Genomic DNA, 22,463 nt, shown 5'->3' with positions numbered 1-22,463 from the left:
GAAGAAAGGATAAATTATGCTAATACCCCAAGATTTTAGGTAAATTACACTTTTACCCAAACTTCAATATTTACGATTATTAGGTAAATTCTTTGTGATTTCTCTTTCTCTCTGTACTGGTCTCACATTTAGCTTGTTGGAGTTGGTTTCACTTTGAATCCATGTATGAATATATTCATTCGTTCTCTTTCTATCTATTTATAACATGTTATCAACATGATCTCAAATTTTTAAAACTACGATCTCAAGTTTCTTTTCTTCAACTTTGTCCATCCACTGACCTGTCTTTCCTATCATGGATCTTATTCTCAATTGTTTCACAATTTCATGATGTTAATAATAATCCAAAAGATTATTATTGTAACATCCCGCATCGAGCAATAGTAAGGACCGGAACAACTTACCCTGATGGGTCTATGCGAACTTCCTAGGGGGTCACCCATCCTTGAACTTCCACAGCTCAAACACACTTAACTCGGGAGTTCTTTGCCTACATTCAGTCCAAAAGGTATCCAGCTAGTGTTGTTTTCTTCTTTACTTATCCTCGATATATATTATCATTCTTTAGGCTCTTGGGGTATTACATTCTCTTCCCCTTGAGCATATGACGTCATCGTTATGCGACCGTACAACTAGTCCTAGCTCTCTCCGATCCAGTGTCCCCGGTCTAGTACCCTCAGCCTTGGGCTAGTACACGATCCCCAGTCCAATACCCTCAGCCTTTGGCTAGTACACAATCCCAACACACACACGAGTCTGCTCTAATACCACCTATAACATCCCGCATCGAGTGACAGGAAGAACCGAAATAACTTACCTTAATGGGCCTACGTGAACTTCCCAAGGGTCACCCATTCTTAAGCTTCCCTAATTTAAGCACGCTTAACCCGGGATTTCTTTGCCTACATTCAATCCAACAGGTATTCAGGTGGTGTTGTTTCCTTTCTTACTTATCCTCGATATATACTACCCTTCTCTAGGCTCTCGAGGTATTACAATTATACTATTGTGGTTCCTGAAGAATCACAATTTCATCTTGTTTCAAATATTCTAGAATAATATCTTAGTGTTGCTCCTGAAGAAGTACAATTTACTTTTACATTTTTTTAATATGTTACTTGTTCTTGAAGAACATAATTTATTAAATTGAATATTTTGTTGCTGCTAAAGTAGCAATTATTATTGCAATATTCCAGATGAATATTGCATGGTCCTAAAGTGCAAACTTTTATCAAATTTAATATTATATGTCATTACAATTTTAGGAAATAATTTTTTTTATCATATCATTATTTTCTTTAATTGATATGAACATGCAATATTTCCTTTAATTAATATGATCATGCAATATTTTCTCTAATTGAATGATCATGCAATATTCTCTTTAATTGATATGTTAATTGGATCTTATTTGTTCTTTAATTGATATGTCAATATTTCCTCCTTTAATTCATACAATATTATATAACATTCCCATTTCAACATTCTTGAAGAATATTAAACTATTGCTCCTGAAGTAGTAATAGTCCAAAATATATCATTATTTCTAAATTATATTTTATTATGCTCTTGAAGTATCACATATCTCAAAGAATATTTGTTCTCTATATGTGAGTATGATCTAATGCTTATCCCTAATGGAAAACATATAACTTATGTCCTGTTGACATTAATTATTGCATTCGTTATGAAAGAAAGATTTGACCATTAGAGGACAGTGGTCTTCCCTAGAGCCCGTTATGAATGGAGGCATTTGCGCCTTTAGGACTTCAAAACTTTGAGTGAATACAATTTTGAATTTTCAAAATAACTTCCAAATAGTTCAGAATAACTTCCAAATTAACTCTTTATGAAGAAAAAATTGCATATGAAGATATGCTGGAAAAGTCTTTCTCCACTTTTCACGCCTCGAATGTGCTCCTACAACAGCAATATCGTGAACGTGGGTTTAAAAAATATTCAGAACTCATTTCCTGCTTGCTGGTAGCTAAACAAAATAATGAATTGCTAATGAAAAACCATGTGTTACATCCAACTAGTTCCACAACATTGCCTGAAACAAATGGTGCTGCATTGCCTGAAGCAAATGCAACATCATACCATGGATGTGGACATGGAAGAGCCCGTGCATAAAATAATCAACAACAAGGCAACAGCTTTAAAAGGTACAAAACAAATGACAACAACTAATCCAAAAAGAAGCATGAAAAAGATTTTATAGATGTGGAATGAAAGGGCATTGGTCACATACTTGTCGTATTAAAAAAAAAAACATCTTGTGGATCTCTACTAAAATTCAATTAAGGGAAAAGAAAAGGTGGAGACAAATTTCCTTGATTGGGATGGTCCAGTTCATGTGACTCGCTTGTGTGTATTTGATTTCTTTGTTGACCCAAATAACGATATTGATCATTTGATTGAGGGCGGTATGCTAGGGGATATGGACTAGTTTATTTTTAATGACTTAGTATTTCCCATTTATTCAGTAGTCTAATTTGAAAATTTTAATTTACTTGTTGCTACATTTCATAAAGATAGTTGAAGTATTTTTCAATATTAATGATTATGAATTTTAAATTTTAATATGCTTGTAGATTCATGATGAATTGCCATGATATCTGTCTAGTTGATAGTGTAACTACTCATACATTTCTTCGAGACAAAAAATATTTTTTAGAATTACCATTTATAGGAAATAATGTTAATAAAATATCAAGTGCATCAAGCATTATTGAAGGCTCCAGAAGAGCTTGTATTATTTTTCAAATAATACAAAATTACATATAAATGATGTACTTTACTCTAGCAAATTTAGAAGAATTTTTCTTAGTTTTAAAGATATCTGCTGTAATGGATACCACATTGAGATGATGCAAGAAAACAATATTGAATATCTTTACATAAATTCCTTTGTATCTAGCCAGAAGCTGATACAAAAAACATTCTTAGCACTTCCATCTGGAATGTATTACACATTTATTAAAACAAATGAGTCAAATAATGTCACAAACCCAAATTCACATGATGATGCATCGAATAATGATGCGTCGAATAATTAAGAATTCACATGAACATTCTCAAAATAACCAAAAGATTCTTTTAATTAATGATGTTCCATGTACTGCTTGTTCACAAGGCAAGTTAGTCATTAGACTTTCTACTACGAATGTTAATATTGAATCTCCAACTTTCTTGGAAGGAATTCATGGAAATATATGTGGGCTGATACATCCACCATGTGGACCATTTCGTTACTTTATGGTTTTAATTTATGCTTCTAGCAGATGGTCCTATGTATGCTTGCTTTTAACGAGAAATAAACCATTTGCTAGACTACTTGCTCAAATAATAAAATTATGAGCTTAATTCCCTGATTACTCAATCAAGACAATTTATCTTGATAATGCGGGTGAATTTAGATCCCAAACATTCGACGAGTATTGTACATCAATTGGGATTGAAGTTGAACATTCAGTTGCTCATGTCCATACACAAAATGGTTTAGTACAGTCGTTTATTAAATGTCTTCAATTAATTGCTAGACCATTACTTATGAAATCAAAACTCTTAACTTTTGTTTGGGGTCATGCCATATTACATGCTGCGACATTGGTTCGTATAAGACCAACTGCTTATCATCAATATTCACCTTTGCAGTTAGCATTGGTTAAGAACCTAATATTTCTCATTTTTGAGTTCTTGGTTGTGTTGTCTAAGTACCAATTTCACCCCCACAACATACCAAAATGGGTTCCCAACGAAGACTTAGAATTTATGTTGAAGGCAAAAATATTATCTATAACAATATTGTTTTGTTCCTATAATTTGTGAGAAAACAGATAATTTATCGAAATCTCATTATTTTTGGACACTTGTAGTTCTTTAGGAACTACAATATTTTCATTTGATTGATAATATTTTCTATCATCTCTTCTCATATTTTTATTTGGTTTTTCTCTTGTACTTTTCTCTTTCGAGGTATAGAGTCTTTTTGCACCAACCACTCAACCACGCTTCTGGCGTATTTTAGATTCATTTGCTACAATAGATTGTCCTACAGGGATATCAATCTTTACTGGAATATTTTCTACTAGTATGTGTGACTTTGTCACTTTCTTGGTATCAACAAATGCATCAGGGAGTTCATTTGAAACTCTTTGGAGGTGAATAATATTTCAAACCTCTTCCTCACATTGATTGTTGCGGGGATTAAAGTGAGATAGAGTTGTCTAATTCTAAGAAATTCCATGTTGTTTTTCAGGATGTAGTTTTGTCCCTCCCAAAGCTGGGAAAGTCATTTCATCAAAATTACAAATAAGAATCATGAACCACAATCTGTTAAAGACAGTCAAAATAGAAATGATTAACCAAAATGAAAAGAAGCCATACAGGCGGAATTAGTTTCCTTAGAAAAATGTAAAGTGCTTGGACCTGTAGTTCGAACACCTGAAAATGTTATCCCTGTAGGATACAAGTGGGTCTTTGGAAAAAAAAAAGAAATGAAAATAATAAAATTACAACATACAAAACTCAGCCCATAAAGGTTTCATTGGTCTCCGGCTATGCCCCGACTGCCCATTGCTGCCAGATCTGAAATCAGGTCTGGGTCGACCCAACCCGATTAGGTCCAACCCGGCCTGACTCGATTCGATCCGACCTGATTAGGTACGATTAGATCTATTCAATACCCAGATCCATCATGCTAATAATCCGTTCTCATTGTGGTGCTTGTAGAGTCTTGAGAAGACAGTGTACCCTACTGTGCATCTTTGCCCCTTCTTCATCTATTAGGAATGATCTATCCATTTTGCTACCACCCATTATGTTTCTGGTGCCAGAAATGCCTCCATCCTCCTGGCCCATCTTCCTGCAAGTGACCGGCTTGAAGCTGCTATTACACTCTTATTTGAAGTTCAAGCTCGGCTTCAAGATCCTGTTTATGGCTGTGTGCCCCATATTCTTGCCCTCCAACAATAGGTTAGTGATCTACAAGTTTATCGAGCTTTCTTATAGGATTTACTATTTGCATATCATTCTATATATCCTCAACCTGTTCCAATTTGGTATCACCCAAAACCCGATCCAAATCTTATTCCAAAACTTAATCCGAGCTTTGCTGATATTTTTTGACCCATCTCGCATGGATCATTACCCGTGGATGATCTAAACCCAATTAGAAGCTCTGAATTTCCCATCATCCCAGAAATTGCCTCACTTCCTAGTTTCCCAAATGCTACTTTTCTACCTTACCACCTCCGATACTAGCAGTAACCAGTGGCCACTCCGTGACGACGTCGATGAGCTTGGACCCATCGTGTTTGGCAATCATCGTTGACACTGAGCATCCCCAACACTTTAAGCTATCAGTTTCTATGGTTTGACGTCTTATTATTTTATTTTTTATTTTTTTTTTGTATTATCTCATGGTTTGATTTCTTGTAAATGTATTGAACATATGGAATGAATGTTATTGTTCCTTCCTAACCAAAAGAGGACGATTGGAGGTGGGGTGCAGGCTCTGGCGAGGGATCCATCCGAGGGACGACTGGCACCTACAAGCAGTCTGATGCTCGAGTGAGTAAGAGAGTAAGAAGAGATAGTGTATTAGTGGGTTAGGGACCAGAACATACCTTGACTCTGAAGACAACTAGTTGACATAGGAGAAGGAGATGTCCTCCTGCATGCATGGGTCGTCCATTTGCAGATGATGGGACTAACTATCTAGCATCAGTGGAGGTTCCCAGGTGGTAGCATAGTGGCGACGGGACCTTCATTAATGTGGATGGGATTCGCTATTAATTGACGATGGGATATGAGACAGCCACGTGAATATCCATTAGAGTTTCAATGATGCAGTGGCAGGCTGGTGCTAGGCCAAGATTGGGCTTAAGGAGAGGGTCGAGATTGGGCCCAAAAGGTCCATAGCCCTTCGGTCGAGTTGGCTTGTCTTTGGTGGGATGGTGATCCTGGAGTCATTTCAAGGTTGGCCTAAGACGAGTAAGCATAGAAGTATTCTCTATGCACTGACTCGGGTCGCGCATGGCCTTGGGATTCGAGGGTGTTTTTCCTAGAAGGTGAGGGTGCTATCTGGGTGGTAACTTGCAATCCCTTAGACGAGTGACAGGTGGCGGTTTGGTGATAGTAGATCTGTGGGATGTGTCGTAGGTATTCTTCAACGATCTTTATAAGGATCCCCTTTGGGCCAGGGTTTCCACGCTTTCTCAATAACAGAAAGAAGGAGATAGTCGTAGAGGTTTTGGCGAACCTTAATAATGACAGCCTATTCGATTATTATTTGAGCTTGTGTGTTTTGTAGGGCGAATGGCTTCCACATATGGTGAGAAAGATATCAGGGAAGACATGGACATGCTTCGCAAGGAAGGAGGTAGGGCTGCGCTAGGCTCCATTTCGGCAAATAAGGTAGCTAGGAAGGCTTTTGTTGCGCTAGAACCTATTGCTCCCCCCGTGCAACCCGCTGCTATGGTTGTTGAGACTGCGACTCTGGGCATAGGCCCTGGGGAGCTTACGATTTTTAAAGAACTAGCCCGGCATAAGAAGTGTCAGAAAGGTCCTGGTGGGGAGGTTCGATCACCCGGTGGTTCGAATCTTGTCGGGAGTGGCTGGTTGACTACGTTTTAGGACCTGAAATTTTATAGTGACCTCTTCATTAACGCCTATCTCAACCCGTCGTCGAATCGGAGAGGATTACCAGGTGCTGGCTTATTGACTGCATTTCATCAAGTCGAGCACTAAGTGCTCCAACTCCCTGCGGACTACCCTTGCTCAAGATAGGTGTGGAAACTCGTTTCTCAAAGATAAAGGTGGACTATGAAGAGGAGTTGCATCGGGCTCGGGAGTCAATAAGTGGGGAGGTTAAGAAGGCCATGGAGGCTACTACCATCTGTTGGATATAAGCCCTTAAGACCAGTTCTAGTGACACAATAGGGCTTGATCTTGTAATTCTTTAAACACTATTTAATGGCAAGTTTTATGTTTAATTTAAATTGCAATATGGTTTGAATTAAACATACAAATATCCTTTAGTATAATAAGGAGTGGATACCATTCTTAATTATTAAGAATAATCGAGATGGATAATCCACAATATGTTATACTATAAATATGTTCCTGGTTATAGAGTTCCTAACCTGGATAATTAGTAACTCGCAAAGGCCGGCACATTGTCTTCCTCCTTGTTCTGTATAAGATACCGAAAGATAAGATTGGTGGGTCTCGTACCACTTTGTATAAGATACAGAAGGAAGACGAGTGGGTGCTCGTTATAGGAATGAGCTCACTGAACGGGACTGTTAATATTGAATCACATGGGTTTTATCTCACGGGTCAATGATTCAATATTAACTACGGATTTGCATTGGTCTTTAGACCTGAGATGACATGGATATTTGTGTGTTGTGGATTAGGATATCAATGATATTATATGGTTGTCCTAATTAGGGATAGTCGTACGTATCTATGTGCCTAGTTTAGTGACACATGAGGTATGTGTGCATCAGACATGGAATCTATCACCTCGAGATATACGAGGAGGATATCCTATGCGATCCAGTGATCACTTGACGATAAATCCTTGGCCGAGGTAATATGACGACGAAATTTGGATTTCATAGAGGTTGTGTCATATTAGTCAAGTGTGATTATTGGATTTGGTCATATGACGAGATCGAGAGATTTGACTTGCTGACCGTGATCTCATATATTTTCGGGATATAGTATGATAGAGGGACTGTATTGCAGGGCACCGTAGTGTAAGGTTTACATTCTCGCTTCACATTAAATTGGGTAATCATGACATATTGCTTGATGTCACTCATGTTTTACGAGAATTAATAATTGATTAATTCTCGTTGCCAATTTAATTGTGAACCCAGAAAGTTCCACCCAATAGAAATCGTTTTAAAAGAAAAAAGGGATAAATTTAGTAATTATGGAATTACTAAATTATAAGTGCAATTATTTAAGAAATAAGAATAATTAAATAAGTAATATGATTATTTATTTAATTATTAATTTGGATTGGGCTTTTTGCTAGCACCTAAAGCCCGGCCCAATAGCATTTAGGGTTTTAGGGTTTTTTGTCTATAAATATAACATTAAACCCAGAATCCGATCAATTAATCTGTTGGATCAAAAACGGAAAGTTTAGAGAAAATTTTCGTGTCCTTTTTTCTCTCAAGTCTATTGAAGTCTTGACGGTTTCGGGTGGACCGACTCGGCATCTCACGTGTGAAAGATATCAGGCGGGTTATCGGCTACAAAATCAGATTTCGTTTCGAGGTAACTTTTCGTTTTTGTGTCTTCGATTTAACCGTAAGAATTGAAAAACGTGATACCAATAAAATTAGATTTTATTTTTCGCTGCATATGATCAGATCATGTTTTCTAACACCATCAAGGTGAAGAAACAGGTTGATGAGGTCGATCACGCTATCGGCATTCTTCAATTTCAGTTGGATGCTGCCGAGGCAGAGTTGAAGAAGCGGGAGGCGGAGGTGGCATTAGCAGAATCTGAGGTGACAACGACGGGGGCTAGAGCGAGGGCCGAGGTGGCCGTTGCTTATTACGAAGGTGAAGATGGAAGCGAATGTGTCGAGAAAGGATGAGTATGAAGCAGCCCTATTCGATGTCTGAGCTGCTTTCCCAGAGCTGGATCTTTTAGGTTTTGGCCTTCTCAAGGGAAGTTGAGTTGAGCCATGATTTTGTATGGTAGTGTAGATTTTTAGCGCTTGCCTTGTAACTTTGTTGAGTGTTTCTTGGTTAATAACAAATCGCGTTTCTTTCCCTATCAAGATGACTTGTTCCTGTCTTTCTCTTCGTGTGTGTCTTGCCAGATCCTTGCGGCTTTGATGTCTTGGCTAACTTCTCGTGACCGTGGTTTTGGTCCGTGGAATGGGGTTGGGCTGTCGTTCCTTCAAGGGGTTTGGCATCTGGACTTTGGGCTTTGGTTTTGGCGGCGTCGTTTGATTGCGCGGGGCTCCATGGGCTTCGAGAATGGAGGTGCCTATCCAAGTGTGTAAGGTGCAGTCTGAAGGCACGAGATGGCTCGCTATCTTAGGTGGGGCAGGTCCGCAAGAGTACTCATTGTGGGACACGTGGACGGGTTTCGTTTGCCGCTGGTCGCCTATTCGGTGCCTCATGTGACGCCTATTTGTATGCGTTTCACCATGCGTACACGTCCCTTACTCTCATTCATGAACCCATCCTCTATCTTGGGATTCTTGGTCCGACGTTCGATTGCTCTGCCTAGCCGGTTAGTCCACTTCATGGATGGCTATCTCCGTTTCAAACTCCTCCGGTCCGTACGATTGGGTACTTGAGGAGGTTGCTCGGATCGTGTCGAAGTTCTCTACGAATTCATCTTTGGCCACGGTGAGGGGAAAGATCGCCTCCTGGAGCGAAGAATGATGGAGGAAGAGGGGAAAGGCTTGTTTGCCTTCTCTAGAATTTTGGGTTCTATGGGGCCTGCGATCATCACGTTGGTGTTGTTGCACTTCTTGGATCTCCCTGTAATTCTTACTCATGCCTTCACCAGCGTGGGTCTGCATCTCTAAGGCGTGGCTTGCGGAAGTATTGTTTAGCCAGGGTGCGGTCGAAGGGGGTCTCTAGCCGATTTCTACCCCGGTTTATCAATTCCAAGCCTAGCCATGATGTTATCGTCGATTTTCTGATGGTTTGTGTCGGGAAGCCATTGGGGCTCTATGGAGGCTGGGTTGGCCTTGTTGTGCTAAGGTCTCATTAGGTGCATAGGTCTTGTTATGCTAGGATTTAACTAAGAGAGAATATTGAGTTGGCTCGGTTGTATTTTTCTGGACGAGGTCAGGTCGCTGTTCTTCGTTGTTGGTGTCTTCACGAAAGTATTGTAGCCTAGGGCTAGGTTCCTTAATCCCGATAGGGATCATAGCTTCTGACCCGTAAGTGAGTCGAAAAGGGGTTTCCTTGGTCAAGGTTTGAGTGGTGGTGTGGTATGACCACAAGACCATGGGTAGTTCGTCTGGCCAGGCTCATTTTGCGTCGTCGAGTCATTTCTTTATGTAGGATCATGAACGAGGATCAAAAGCATGCAACGGAAGCGTTTTAAAATAAAACCGATCCTCGTATTGGTTAGAGTCTAGGAGACTTACTTTTACGGCGGATTACCGGACGGAATGGAGCGATGGGAGCTTCTTCGCGTGGAGGAGACGACGGCTGTCCTGCTAGCCTTCGGCTCCGTCGCATCAGAACTCAAACGCCCCCCTTTCGATCTTCCGGAGTATGACTCGAACTCGTGGCCTCTCTTCGGTGAAGAAGAATGAAAAACGACTTGGATTAAAAAACAACTAAAGAGAGATATATATAGGGAGAACCCTAGGGTTAAAACCCTAGTGGGCCAAACCCTAATGGGCCAAATCTTTTAATTAATTTCCTAATTGGGTTAGCCCAATTAATTAATTAAGACCCTAATTAACCATTATTTTATTTTAGCCCAATGGACCATTCTAAATAAAATAATTCTCTCTTAATGTAATTCATCCAACAAGCCAAATGTATTAAAAAATACATGAGTTACATCGAGCTACCCCGGGGACCAAAAGACAAATTATTCACGGCTGCTAAAATGACCAAAATATCCCTGCTACCTAGTAGCTATATTTTTTGTCATTCTAAGTGTTCCAACTATCACCATATGGTAACACTGACCCCACGAATAATTTTGCATATGCCATGTCTTTGACCTACTAGTGTAATGACGAAAATACCCCTCTGCGTAACACCCATCATTTAGAAAGGAATAATGTACTAACACCTTTCTAAATGACTTCTACCATCCTTAGATCACTAGTCCAATAATCCGTGACTACTCGAATGTACTTGCTTATCATTGGGAGCTACCCAGAAGCACACACTCATAAGTCACGTTCCCAGGGCCCTGGATTATTCGATTATTCTTGGACAATCACAAGGGGGTGAATCACAGAAACTATCTTGTATTAGTCTGTCTTAGCTAATTAGAAACCATACTCCCAACTCAAAAGGATATTGATCTTTGATAGACCTCACCTGCAATGAATCTAAGAATATAGCTCTAGGTTCACTAGACCACCAACTAATACTCAAGTATTAGAGTACTCGTCCACGTAGTAGCAGTGATAGACTAGCTCCATGATAATTAGTACTTTGTCATTAGCTTCTATCACAGGTCCACTCTACGCATTCCAAATGCGCTTGTACAATTAGAGTAAACGGACTGTTTACTGGCTAAGGCAAGCCATCCTCCATTAGGATCTATTGCACAATGATCTTATCATGATAGAATGCCCAGTTCTATCAAAAGATCAAGAGTTATATTTTCTTGCTTATTAAGTACCCATGATTCATGCCTATCTGTGAAGAACGACCCATCACATGAATCACTTACTTAATAGCATGGACACCTTTCCAACAATTAAATGCAAATAATATATGTGCCATAAACTGAATAAAAGAAACATCATTACCATAAATTAAACAAAACGTGTCTTTAGGGCATACATTTCCAACACTTTAGTCCTTCCAGTATGACCTTGTTGGCGGCCTTAGCTTGGGCATTGGTCTGGGGGTGCTCAACCAAGATAAAGACCTGGAAAATGCCGAGTTCTTGGCAGAAGTCTTGAAGTCTGTCGTTGGTGAATTAAGTGCCGTTGTCCAAGCTTAGGACCCTAGGGAGACCATATCGACAGACCATATTCTTCCAGATGAATTTTTGGATTCTTTCATCAGTGATTGTTGCCAGGGGCTCGGCCTCGATCCATTTTGATAAGTAGTCAATTGCCACTACCATAAATTGAAGTTGTCTTGCTGCGGTTGGAAAGGGTCCGAGGATGTCTATCCCCCATTTGTAAAATGGCCAAGGGCTACCAAGGTTGTGGAGCTCTTCCGACGAGGAATGATGCGTGTTTGTGAACATTTGGCACTTGTCGTAATGTTTCACATAGGATAGACAGTCGTTCAGCATTGTTAGCTAATAGTATCCGGCTCTCAATATTTTCGCTGCCAAGGATCGCCTGCTAAGGTGGCCTCCACATACTCTTCATGTATCTCGACCATGATGCAAACAAACTAGTCAAGGTTGACACATTTGAGAACTGACACAGAGTAACCTCTTTAGTACAACTGGTTCTCAAGTAGGGTAAAGTAGCGAGCTGTTTTCCTGAGTCTCTTGGCTTCTTCAATGTTCACGGTGAGCGTCCCGTTTCGCAGGAATCGGATGACAGGAGTTCCCCAAAATTCGGGTGCTACTTCTACTGTTTGTATGTCTGGAAGATCGACGGTGGGAAAATCCAAGGCCTCCTGTATAACCGACTGGTTGTTTCTAGGTTTCTTGGTGCTGGCAAGCTTTTAGAGTAGATCTGCTAGCGTGTTTTGTTCCCTGGGGATATATTCAATTTGGAAATAGTCGAAAGATTCAGTCAGGGTTCTAACCTTGTGGAGGTATCGGCCAAGCTGTGGTTCTTTTGTCTGGAATTCACCATTGACTTGGTTGGTTACTCGTTAGGTGTCACTCTTAGCGATTAACCGGGATGCTCCAATTTCCTTTGCTAGGCTTAAACCGGCTATGAGGGCCTCATATTCTGCTTGGTTGAAGTTGAAGCAGAGTGATTTTTCAAGAATCAGACCGCTGGGTCTTTCTAGGATAACCCCAGCCCTGCTTCCTTTTATATTAGAGGCTCTATCAATAAATAGTACCCAAGGGTTGGGTTTCGAGTTGTGCCCAGGGGGGAGAGTTCGGCACAAAAATTCGAGAGTACCTGGGATTTGATGTGCTTTCGTGGATGTTATTGTATGCCAAATTTGGAAAGCTCGACTGACCATGCGATCATTCTTCCCAAAAGCTCCGGCTTCTGGAGAATTTGTCGGATCAGTTGATTAGTCTTGACCGTGATTTGATGGCTTTAGAAATATGGCCTAAGCTTTCAAGCCGTTGTCACCAGTGCTAGCGCTAGCTTTTCGATCTTTTGGTATCGTAGTTCAGCTCCTTGAAAAGTTCTGCTAATGAAGTATACCGGCCGCTGTGTTTTGCCTTCCTCCCTGACTAGTACTATACTGATGGCGTTAGTAGTGACGGAGAGGTAGAGTGAAAGTTCCTCTCCAGGCTCTGGTCTCAAAAGGATGTGGGGGCTGCTAGAAAGGCTTTTAGTTCTTGAAAGGCGGTTGAGCATTCTTCTGTCTACTGAAACTCGGCTAATTGTTTTAGGCATTGGAAGAAGGACTTCTCTCGGTCGACCGACTTCGAGAGGAAGCAGGACAAAGCTGTTATTGGACCTGTTATCTGCTGGATCTCCTTCAGGCTGGCAAGACTACGCATTGCGATGATGACTTCGCATTTGTTTGGGTTGTCTTCAATTCCTCGGCTAGTTAGCATGAATCCCAGAAACTTACTGGCTTGCACCCTGAAGATGCATTTGTCAGGGTTAAGCCTCATGTTGTGCTATCGGAGTTGCGCAAAGATTTTGGTTAGGTCCGAGCAGTGGTCCTATTTTTCTGAAGTCTTGGCCACCATGTCATCTACATAGACTTCGATGTTCTGGTCGATCTGCTTGGCAAATACTTTATTCATCAGTCACTGATAGGTTACGCCAGCATTTTTTAACCCAAATGGCATGACTTGATAATAGAAGTTGCCATTCTCGGTGATAAATGTTATTTTTTCTTCATTTTCGGGGTGCATCCGGATCTGATTGTAACCAAAATATGAGTCCATGAAACTTAAGTACCTGTACCCGGAGGCCGCATCCACAAGGCGGTCGATGTTGGGTAGCGGGTATGAATCCTTTGGGCACCCTTTATTTAGGTTGGTGAAGTCGACACACATTCTCCACTTTCCTGAGGATTTTTTCACCATGACCACATTGCGAGCCATGTCGTGTATGGAACCTTTCTAATGAATCCGGCCTTTAGGAGTTTGGTTGTTTCCTCGACAGCTGCACACCGTCTTTCTTCTCCCAGTTTTCTTTTCCTCTGGGCCACCGGTCTGGCCTCTTGATCTAGTGCCAGCTTGTGGAAGATGACAAGTGGATCTATCTCGGGCATGTCAGCAGGGTCCAAGCGAATAGATCAGCGTTCTGTCGGAGTAGGCTGATGAGCCTCTCCTTTAGCTCACTTGATAACGTGGAGCCTATACAAATGATTTGTTTCAGGCGAGGACCCAGGCTCACAGGATGGAGCTCCTCTATAGGTTGGGGTCGTCTGTCCGAAAGCTCGCTTTGTGGGTCTAGCTCGACCATATGCACATGGTGCTACGAGTCCTGGCTACCAACGCCTGCTGCTCGATTGCTACCGGAGGCGTCATCTTTCTTCCCATCCTTGCTAGGCTCGGGACCCCAACCTCGGTGTTAGATACCAGGAACTTCATGGCTAGATGGGAGGTGGATACTACTGTGCCCAAAGTGTTGAGAGATAGTCGACCTAGGAGTGCATTGTACAGCACCCAAAAATCCACCACTACCACTAGGTACCGGATCGTGATGGCCTTGACCAGCGGAGCCGTCTCGAATGAGGTTGGCAGATCGATGTAACCCTTGACACCTACCTACTCTCCTGAGAAGCTGGTCAAGTTTTCATTAAGGGGTCTGAACTTTCATTCGGAGATGCCCATTCTTCTCAAGGTAGATAGGTACAACAGGTCGGCTAAGCTGCCCTGGTCTACCAAAACCTTCTTTATCAAAAAATTCGTGACGACAACTGAAATTACTATGGGGTCATTGGGTCATTTTTCTTGGTTTCTTCTTAATATCATCTATTGTCATGACCGCATGAGGGTATTGACCTTGTGCCGAGCTTGGTACTCCGTTGGTAAAACCTCTAGCAATGGTGTCGACAACCCCAGTTTTCCGACTGATTGGGGGTGGGTCAATGTGGGAAAGGGTGCGAGCAGTTAGGCGGTGATGGTCATCACTTAACCCTTGGGTATAGGCGTTTCCAGTTCGTGCCATGGCGTGGTAACAGGAGGGTTGGTTTGAAAGGCTTTTAGTGAGCTTATGGGGTAGGTGAGTTTTACTGAGCCCCACGGTGGGTGCATAGGTGATGGGACTGACTATCCGGCGCCGATAGAGGTTCCTAGGTGGTAGCATGGTGGCAATAGGATCCTCATTAATGTGGATGGGATCTGCCATTAATAAGGATGTGATTTGAGACGGCCACGCTAAAATCCAATAGAGATGCAATGATGCCGTGGCAGGCTGGCGCTGGGCTAAGATTAGGCCTAAGGAGAGGGCCAAGATTGGGCCCGAAAGGTCTAGTTATGCTTTCGGTACTTTAATGTTTATGATCTATATCCTTCATATAACACCCATCGTGATGCTCCCTAAGAGTTTCCAACATTATCCTCGATATTTCTCATGCGTCTTCCTATCCAAAGAGTACATTAGTATATCATCAATAACTACAATTACTAACGCAACTTTAATACTACTATTACATTGATCGAATCATAAGGCAATATCAAACATGACTTAATTGTCTTTTTTTTTTTTTTTTTATGCTTCATTCCCTTATCCTACCTTCGATCACACATCCATCTTAGAAAATATCTCAGTCTCTTGCAGCTGTTGAATAATTCATCAAATCGAGGTGAAAGATATCATCTCATTCAAAGCCTGAAAATCTACATCCTCAGTCAAGCTACACATAGCTAAACATCCAATAACCTCAAGCTATCAATAGCAAATTCAGACTTATTTATCAAGAATTAATCCCTATACATCTTCCGAGAATACATCCTGGCACATCTGCCATCACTTGCCTCTCTCAAACAAGCCTAAAAATTCTTCACAACTATCGGGACAGTAATCCATAGCTATACTACCAGCTAGTGGCACACCTTGCACCTCAATTTATTGGGACTTGGACCCATCATCTTAGTCAATGCTATTTTCTTATTCTTAGAATAGAAATATCTAAGTATTCCATCATATCTTTTTGCCTTAACCCAAACCCTAGGGTCCTCAACTACATGTCTTGACTCAAGATCATACTCAGACTCTTGATCATCACATGTCGTCACAGCACATATATACCTTCATCTACAAAATCCATACCCTTATTCTCCAAATTCATAGTGACTCTACTCATATCGAACCGTTAAATCACGTCCCAAATCGAGAACAACTAAAATTTCCAACTTGAAACCTTTCGAGGCTCAAGACTACACCTTGGCCATTTTATCCTCTAGTCCAAACATACATGACTCGTTCCCATGAGTTGTTTCCTTGAGGTAACCTTACCAAATTTCGAGATTCCTATTTAAATATCCTATCGTTAAAATCTATTTTCATAAACACTTATCGAACCATCCTAGGTTTCTTATTTCGACCAAATCCCTAAGATCCTCAATCTATACCAAATCATTCTTACTCTCGAACCTTGGTAATTCATACCATTTATTCGCAAAGCTAACTTGACAGTTAGGTTATGTCACAGCAAACTCACCATCCATGACTTGATCAATCTCTATAACTACCAATTACCCCATCATTTAACGTAAAGATGTTGACTAGCAACTTCAAATCGATTAGTCTCAAATCAACAGTCTCTTAATCTGTCAAATCCATAATCATGGCTACCGAGTCAACCTTACACCCAAATCGTATAATCAGATCCTAACTTTAATAGTCAAGTCTATCCGACCAGCTATTCTATCGCTTAACAAGGTCAATATCCTCATATCAATAGCCTCTAAGACTTCAATTGACAATCCCCGAGCCTCTAAGTAGGGACTTCATTCTACAAGCCATTCATGATTCGACCATTCTTAATAACTATCAGTTACCCTATCATTCATCATAATGATTTCAATTAATAACCTCAAATCGATAGATGAATCCTCAAATTTTTATCATTTCCTTCCTCGAGATTTGTTATAAATCGACAATCTCTAAACCATCAACAATCCCTAAGCCGCCAAATAAAATTTCGCTCTGATACCAATTGTAACACCCCATTTTTCAGGCGTATTATATCTTAGGACAATTCTAGGATAATAATTTTTTTTCTATTCAAAAAGCCACGACTAAACCATATCATTCCTCATATCCATCCCAAAATTTCTATACATTTATCTCGAAAGATAATCATAAAACATCAAATGCGGAAGCTAGAATCGAACCTAACATCTTAACATTAATCATAAATCAATTCTTATATCATCATTCCTCAAAATGTTCAGAATTCAAAGTAGCAAAACTTAAATACATAGGCTACATAACATACATTTAATTCATCATACACTTTGCTAAGTGCCATTTCATGCCACATTCATCCTCGTTTCTGCTACAATCTCTATCTAGAACGTTTGAATATAACAGGGGTAAAGCCCAAGTTAGATGATGAATCATCTAAGTAAGGGTATATTATTTAATGCACGTGTATAAATGCAATGAACATATCATCATTACTCTTATGTTTGGATCGACCACACCCAACTGTTACCCACCATTTTTACAGTCTCTCTGCCAAACTGAGGTGTATGGGTGCACCTTTGTCAAAGCAACGGCGCCAATCCCTAATCCCAAACCCATGCAACGTATGACTATGAATCTCATCGTGCTCATATGCATATTTCATCATCAAAAAATGTAAATGCACTCTACGTGATGCATAACATACCAAGACCTGACAACATGATAACAAAACACTTACATGAAATTGGGTTTTTGGGTTGAACCACTTACCTTCTCAAGCTTATCGGGCTACGTTGATATTCGTGCATTTCCTCGAAATACGCACATCGTCTCGATTTGCGTGCCAACCTCAAAATAAACACAAGTCCCTTCAACTTAAGCCTCAAAGCACACTAATCATCATATTTATTTAAATAAATATTAAAACCTATTTTTTCATAATTTCTTGCATTTTCTTTATTTTTCTCTCTATTTCTTCCTTTTTTTCTCAATAAATCTAAACTAAATATTTCTCAAATATTTTTTCAAATATTTCACTATAACAATTCATAAAATAAAATTCTTGAATTTTTAAAATTTTCTAGGAAATTTTACTCACATTGACTTAGCTTCTCAAGCTTCCTTAGTATGAGTGCTATAACCTCGAAATGCGTGCCCAGTCAATTTTTCTGACTCCGAGCACGCTCCTCTAGCCCCAAATAAATTCTCAGATCTTTTTAGGATTTTTCTACAATTTTATCTATTTTTTCCATAATTGTTCTTCTATTTTCTTTTCCTTTTTCTTTTCTTTTTTTTTTCTTTTTTTTCCTTTTCTTCTTTTCTTCTCCACCTTCATCTTCCTCTTCACCGCGTTGCCCCTGCGCACGCATAACAGCCTTGTGGCCACCACAACCTGTCGTCCTTGCCACTGTCTTCCCCGCTAGCCACCTGCGCACAGCTGCCTGCCATGGACAACCCCTACCTCCGCTGCAACAACCACAACCATCGCGCACTGCTACTCCGTCGTCCGCCTCCCTTGCATCTGCTCCAGCTCCGCCTGGCTCGCTACTTGCCTTCTGTCTCCATCGCGGTCGCTTCAAGCCGTTGTGATGGCCGGTCTAGCTTACTGCTCGCAGCCATGGCCGCTGCACACTTTCGCTTATTTCGGCCAGCATCTCCTTCTCTCAATCTCTCTTTGCTCTCTCCCAAGCCCTCATCTCTCTCTCTCTCTCTCTCTCTCTCTCTGCCTCATCCATTTGCTTGCGGCCATGGCTCTCACGAGTTCCCTGTCTTTCTTTTCTACTCTCATTCTTTGATTTAATTTCAGAGACAACGCTCTGAAGAAGACGTGGGCACACCTATCTATATATATCACCTTTACCTCTGCAATCTCTCATCCCAATACCCTTAAATGGTGCAAATTTGTAATGATGCCAATTTGCCCCCTTGTCTAATGCGCATGCATATATATATTATATATTTCACACATTTAATCCCCATTTTACATCTTTATTACCCTTGAAAATTTCTTAAATTACAATTACACCCTCTAACGTCCAATTAATTTACATTACGATACTGAAAATACAAAATTAGTAACTCAAAACTTACTTGATAAGGATTATTTCACCCCAGTGTCCTCACCGGATTATAGTTTCATCCCGAAACCAACTCAGGGTTATTCCTCGCACAAAAGCGGAGCCCCTCAGGTTCCATTAACTTCCCAAAAATCCCCTATGACAATTCAATTTTTTAACTTAAATCACAGCTGTATTTTAGTTGTACCAAAAATCGTTTATGATCTAATTTCTTTCGATACCATAAAGTCTATCTTAGAACGCTCGACATCACCATTTCAATTTCCTTAGACATCTACGTTTTGAGGTATTCCCTGCAGTTGATTTGGTACTAATAATTGTAAAAAATTATACTTAAATTTCAAATCTTTTGATAATTTTATCTATGACTCACATTAAAATTACTCTTAAATTCTTTTAAAAATCTAAGATATTACATGCCCTATTTAGGATATGGTCAAGGATGGCCAGAACATGGGTTCAAGGACTTGGGCCATACCTATTGAACCATGCCCATTACTTGCAAAAGGCTTTGTGTTTGACATGTGGCAAGACAGAGGCATTCCAAGTGGTGATTGAGTTTTTTTTTTTTTTTTTCTCAAACTCACGCCACATGTCTTATATCTGGTGGTCCACCTGTCTCACTCATTTGGGCCATGTGGCACCTCAGATTGGTTAGAAGGGTCGGTCATTTAACCCCGATCAAATTCCATACATAAAAAGTCATTTGCAAATGAATTTCAAATCTTAAATTTATTCATTCTAAAAATGGATGATTAGACTCTGCTAAGTGTTCATCTCTCTCTCTCTCTCTCAATATATATATATATATACACAAATGGCATCCGGGTTGCCACCATTTGGTCGAGCGGAGCCGAAAGCTATATCACTCTTCTACAGCTTCCTCCAAACGACCTATGGATTCGTGAATTACAATATCAAGGCCTACACAAAGCATCAACAACCGGCCATCCTCTACTCCCTTTATGTGCCCAAAGTTAAGAGCTTCGTGGAGATCAATTTTTGAAGTCGTCATTGAGTTAGATTAATGGTACGCATATGGGATTTAAGACTCTTCAAGAATAAACAAATTTCCATGTAAAATCACCTTTCTAGCTTATTGAAGACATTTAAATAAATTTAGATTTTCATTGATTTATTGGTGAATGGTTTGCCATTTGATTTATGGTTTTGGCATATTAAAGGTTTTTCTTTAGTGGGAGTAAGACTTGATGTGTTGTTGTCTTCTGGAGGTAGAGCCATTTTGTGGGTTTCAATTCAACAATTATGTTTGATCCAACGGTTATATATTTGAAACACAAGAGATTTCTGGCATGTCAAAAATTTGATCAATTTAATTGCAGATGATTGCTTAATCAGAGCTGGAAGTAGGATATGCGTTTAGTAAGGATAATGCTACACGAATAATTTGGGTGACAATTCAATTCCAATTACATATCTACCCTCAAATTGAATACCGCCAATTTGTTACCTACTTCCTCTCTCTCTCTCTCGCCAACATAGCCACTATTCGCAACCATCAACACTTTTGGTCGCCATTCTAGTTAATTTCGATGCCTCCATCTCATTCTCTCTCTCTCTCTCTCTCTCTCTTTCTCTCTCTCTATTCTCGTTCTTGCCATCGTTGCCATTGATGCAACTACCTCCGCCACCATTAAAGTTGTCGCTATCAATGCTTCTAGTTGTCGTTTGCTTCTATTGCAGCCTCCATCATCATCTGCCTCCTCCATTCTAGTTGTCGCTGATGCCTCTCTCTCTCTCTCTCTCTAGGTCTTCCGCTCTTTCTCGCTACTTCTCTTCTATTTTTGTTTGTTGTCTACCTCCACCGTTCCAATCGCTGTCAAAGCCTTCATCTCCTTCTCTCTCTCTCTTTATGTCTTTTCATTCTCACCTGTGACTTCTCCTCTTTGTTAGTCATTCCCCGTTGTCTGTTGCCGTTCTCCTATCAGAAAATTTTATATTTATTTTTCAGTATATTGAACTTAATATTTTTAAAGTTCTAAGGAAAAAATATGTATTTTTAGCCTACCATAAATGATAAAAATACCGTATTGTTGACCGATTATATGGATTGACTATTTTGTTTCTAATTACTAAAAAATTAAAAAATTACATATATAATATATTTATTGAAAATGTATTTGATATAAAGTATATTTTTATTTTATTATTTATTTGTATTGCTTGCATAAAATAGCTTACTAATTGATTTTAAAGAGCTCACTAGCAGAAACAGATTTATAGCAGGAAGTACATATACAAACAGCGTAAGAGAAGCACTGTTGACTTAATCTTCCAAGAGCAAATAATTGCCGGTTGAATAGATTTTTGTTTGTTTAGGTTTTAAACACACCCCCCCCCCCCCCCCCCCCCCCCGGGATTTATTTATTTTTTTACCCAGTGATGTATTTCATTAGGCTAATTTGCTTATTGTCTTTAATATACGGAATGTATTGTATTGGTAATCAGGGGCGGAGCCACCTGAGGCCCACTGGGCCAAGATTTTTTAAAAAAAAATTATTTTTGATTAAAAATAAAAATATTATATTATATTTTATTACTAGAAATAAAAAAAATAAGTATTAAAAAAAGTAAGTATATAATGGCCTAGTAGTAACCATCACAACATTTTTTATAATTTGTTCATAATTTTATTTTTTTACAATGATGATGTAAATAAAATTAAGTATTGAAAAAAATTGTGAAGCAAAAAAATCAAATATAGAGGAAATTTATACTAAAGAAAATAAATAAATTAACAAAGCAAGAATTGAGAAAATTGATGTTGCACAAATTTCTATAGATTCCGGGCTAAAAACTATAATAATGGATTACAATATTAATTTTTAGAATCAAATTAGAAAAGCCTGTTTACAAAAAGGTTTGTATCAGCCTCAAAATCAAGACAATTCATTCCAGTTTGATTCAATGAATTTGATGATTGGTTAGAAAATAGTATAAACAAAGATATCGCATTTTGCTTATACTGTTATCTTTTTAAAAGAAATAATGGGAAATAAGGAGATGGTGATTCTTTCATAAAAGAATGGTTCAATAATTTAAAAAAAAATATAGACTTTAAGTTCATGTTGGAGATGTTAATAGTGCACACAATTAAGTTCGAAACAACTATGAAACTTTAATGAATCAAGAGCAAAATATTGAGATAATTTTTTTCAAACAGTTAGAACAAACACTGTGTGATTATTGGATTTGTCTAAATGCATCAATTGATTGTGTTCGATTTCTTCTACGGCAAGAACTAGATTAACAAAATTGATAATATCTGAAGCAAAAGCATCAAATTAAGCCCTGCTCCACCAAAATCATCCCACTATTGATTGCCCATTCTAGTTCTAGTTCTAGTCCTAGTCCTATAAACACGAGAGGCTTGAAACATGCCCGGCTGGCCAAAAAAAGCCTTGAACATCTCATTATTTTTGGAACTACG

Source organism: Diospyros lotus, chromosome 14 (assembly GCF_014633365.1).
Source record: "Diospyros lotus cultivar Yz01 chromosome 14, ASM1463336v1, whole genome shotgun sequence".
Classification (NCBI taxonomy): domain Eukaryota; kingdom Viridiplantae; phylum Streptophyta; class Magnoliopsida; order Ericales; family Ebenaceae; genus Diospyros; species Diospyros lotus.
Note: the sequence above shows the minus strand (reverse complement) of the source record.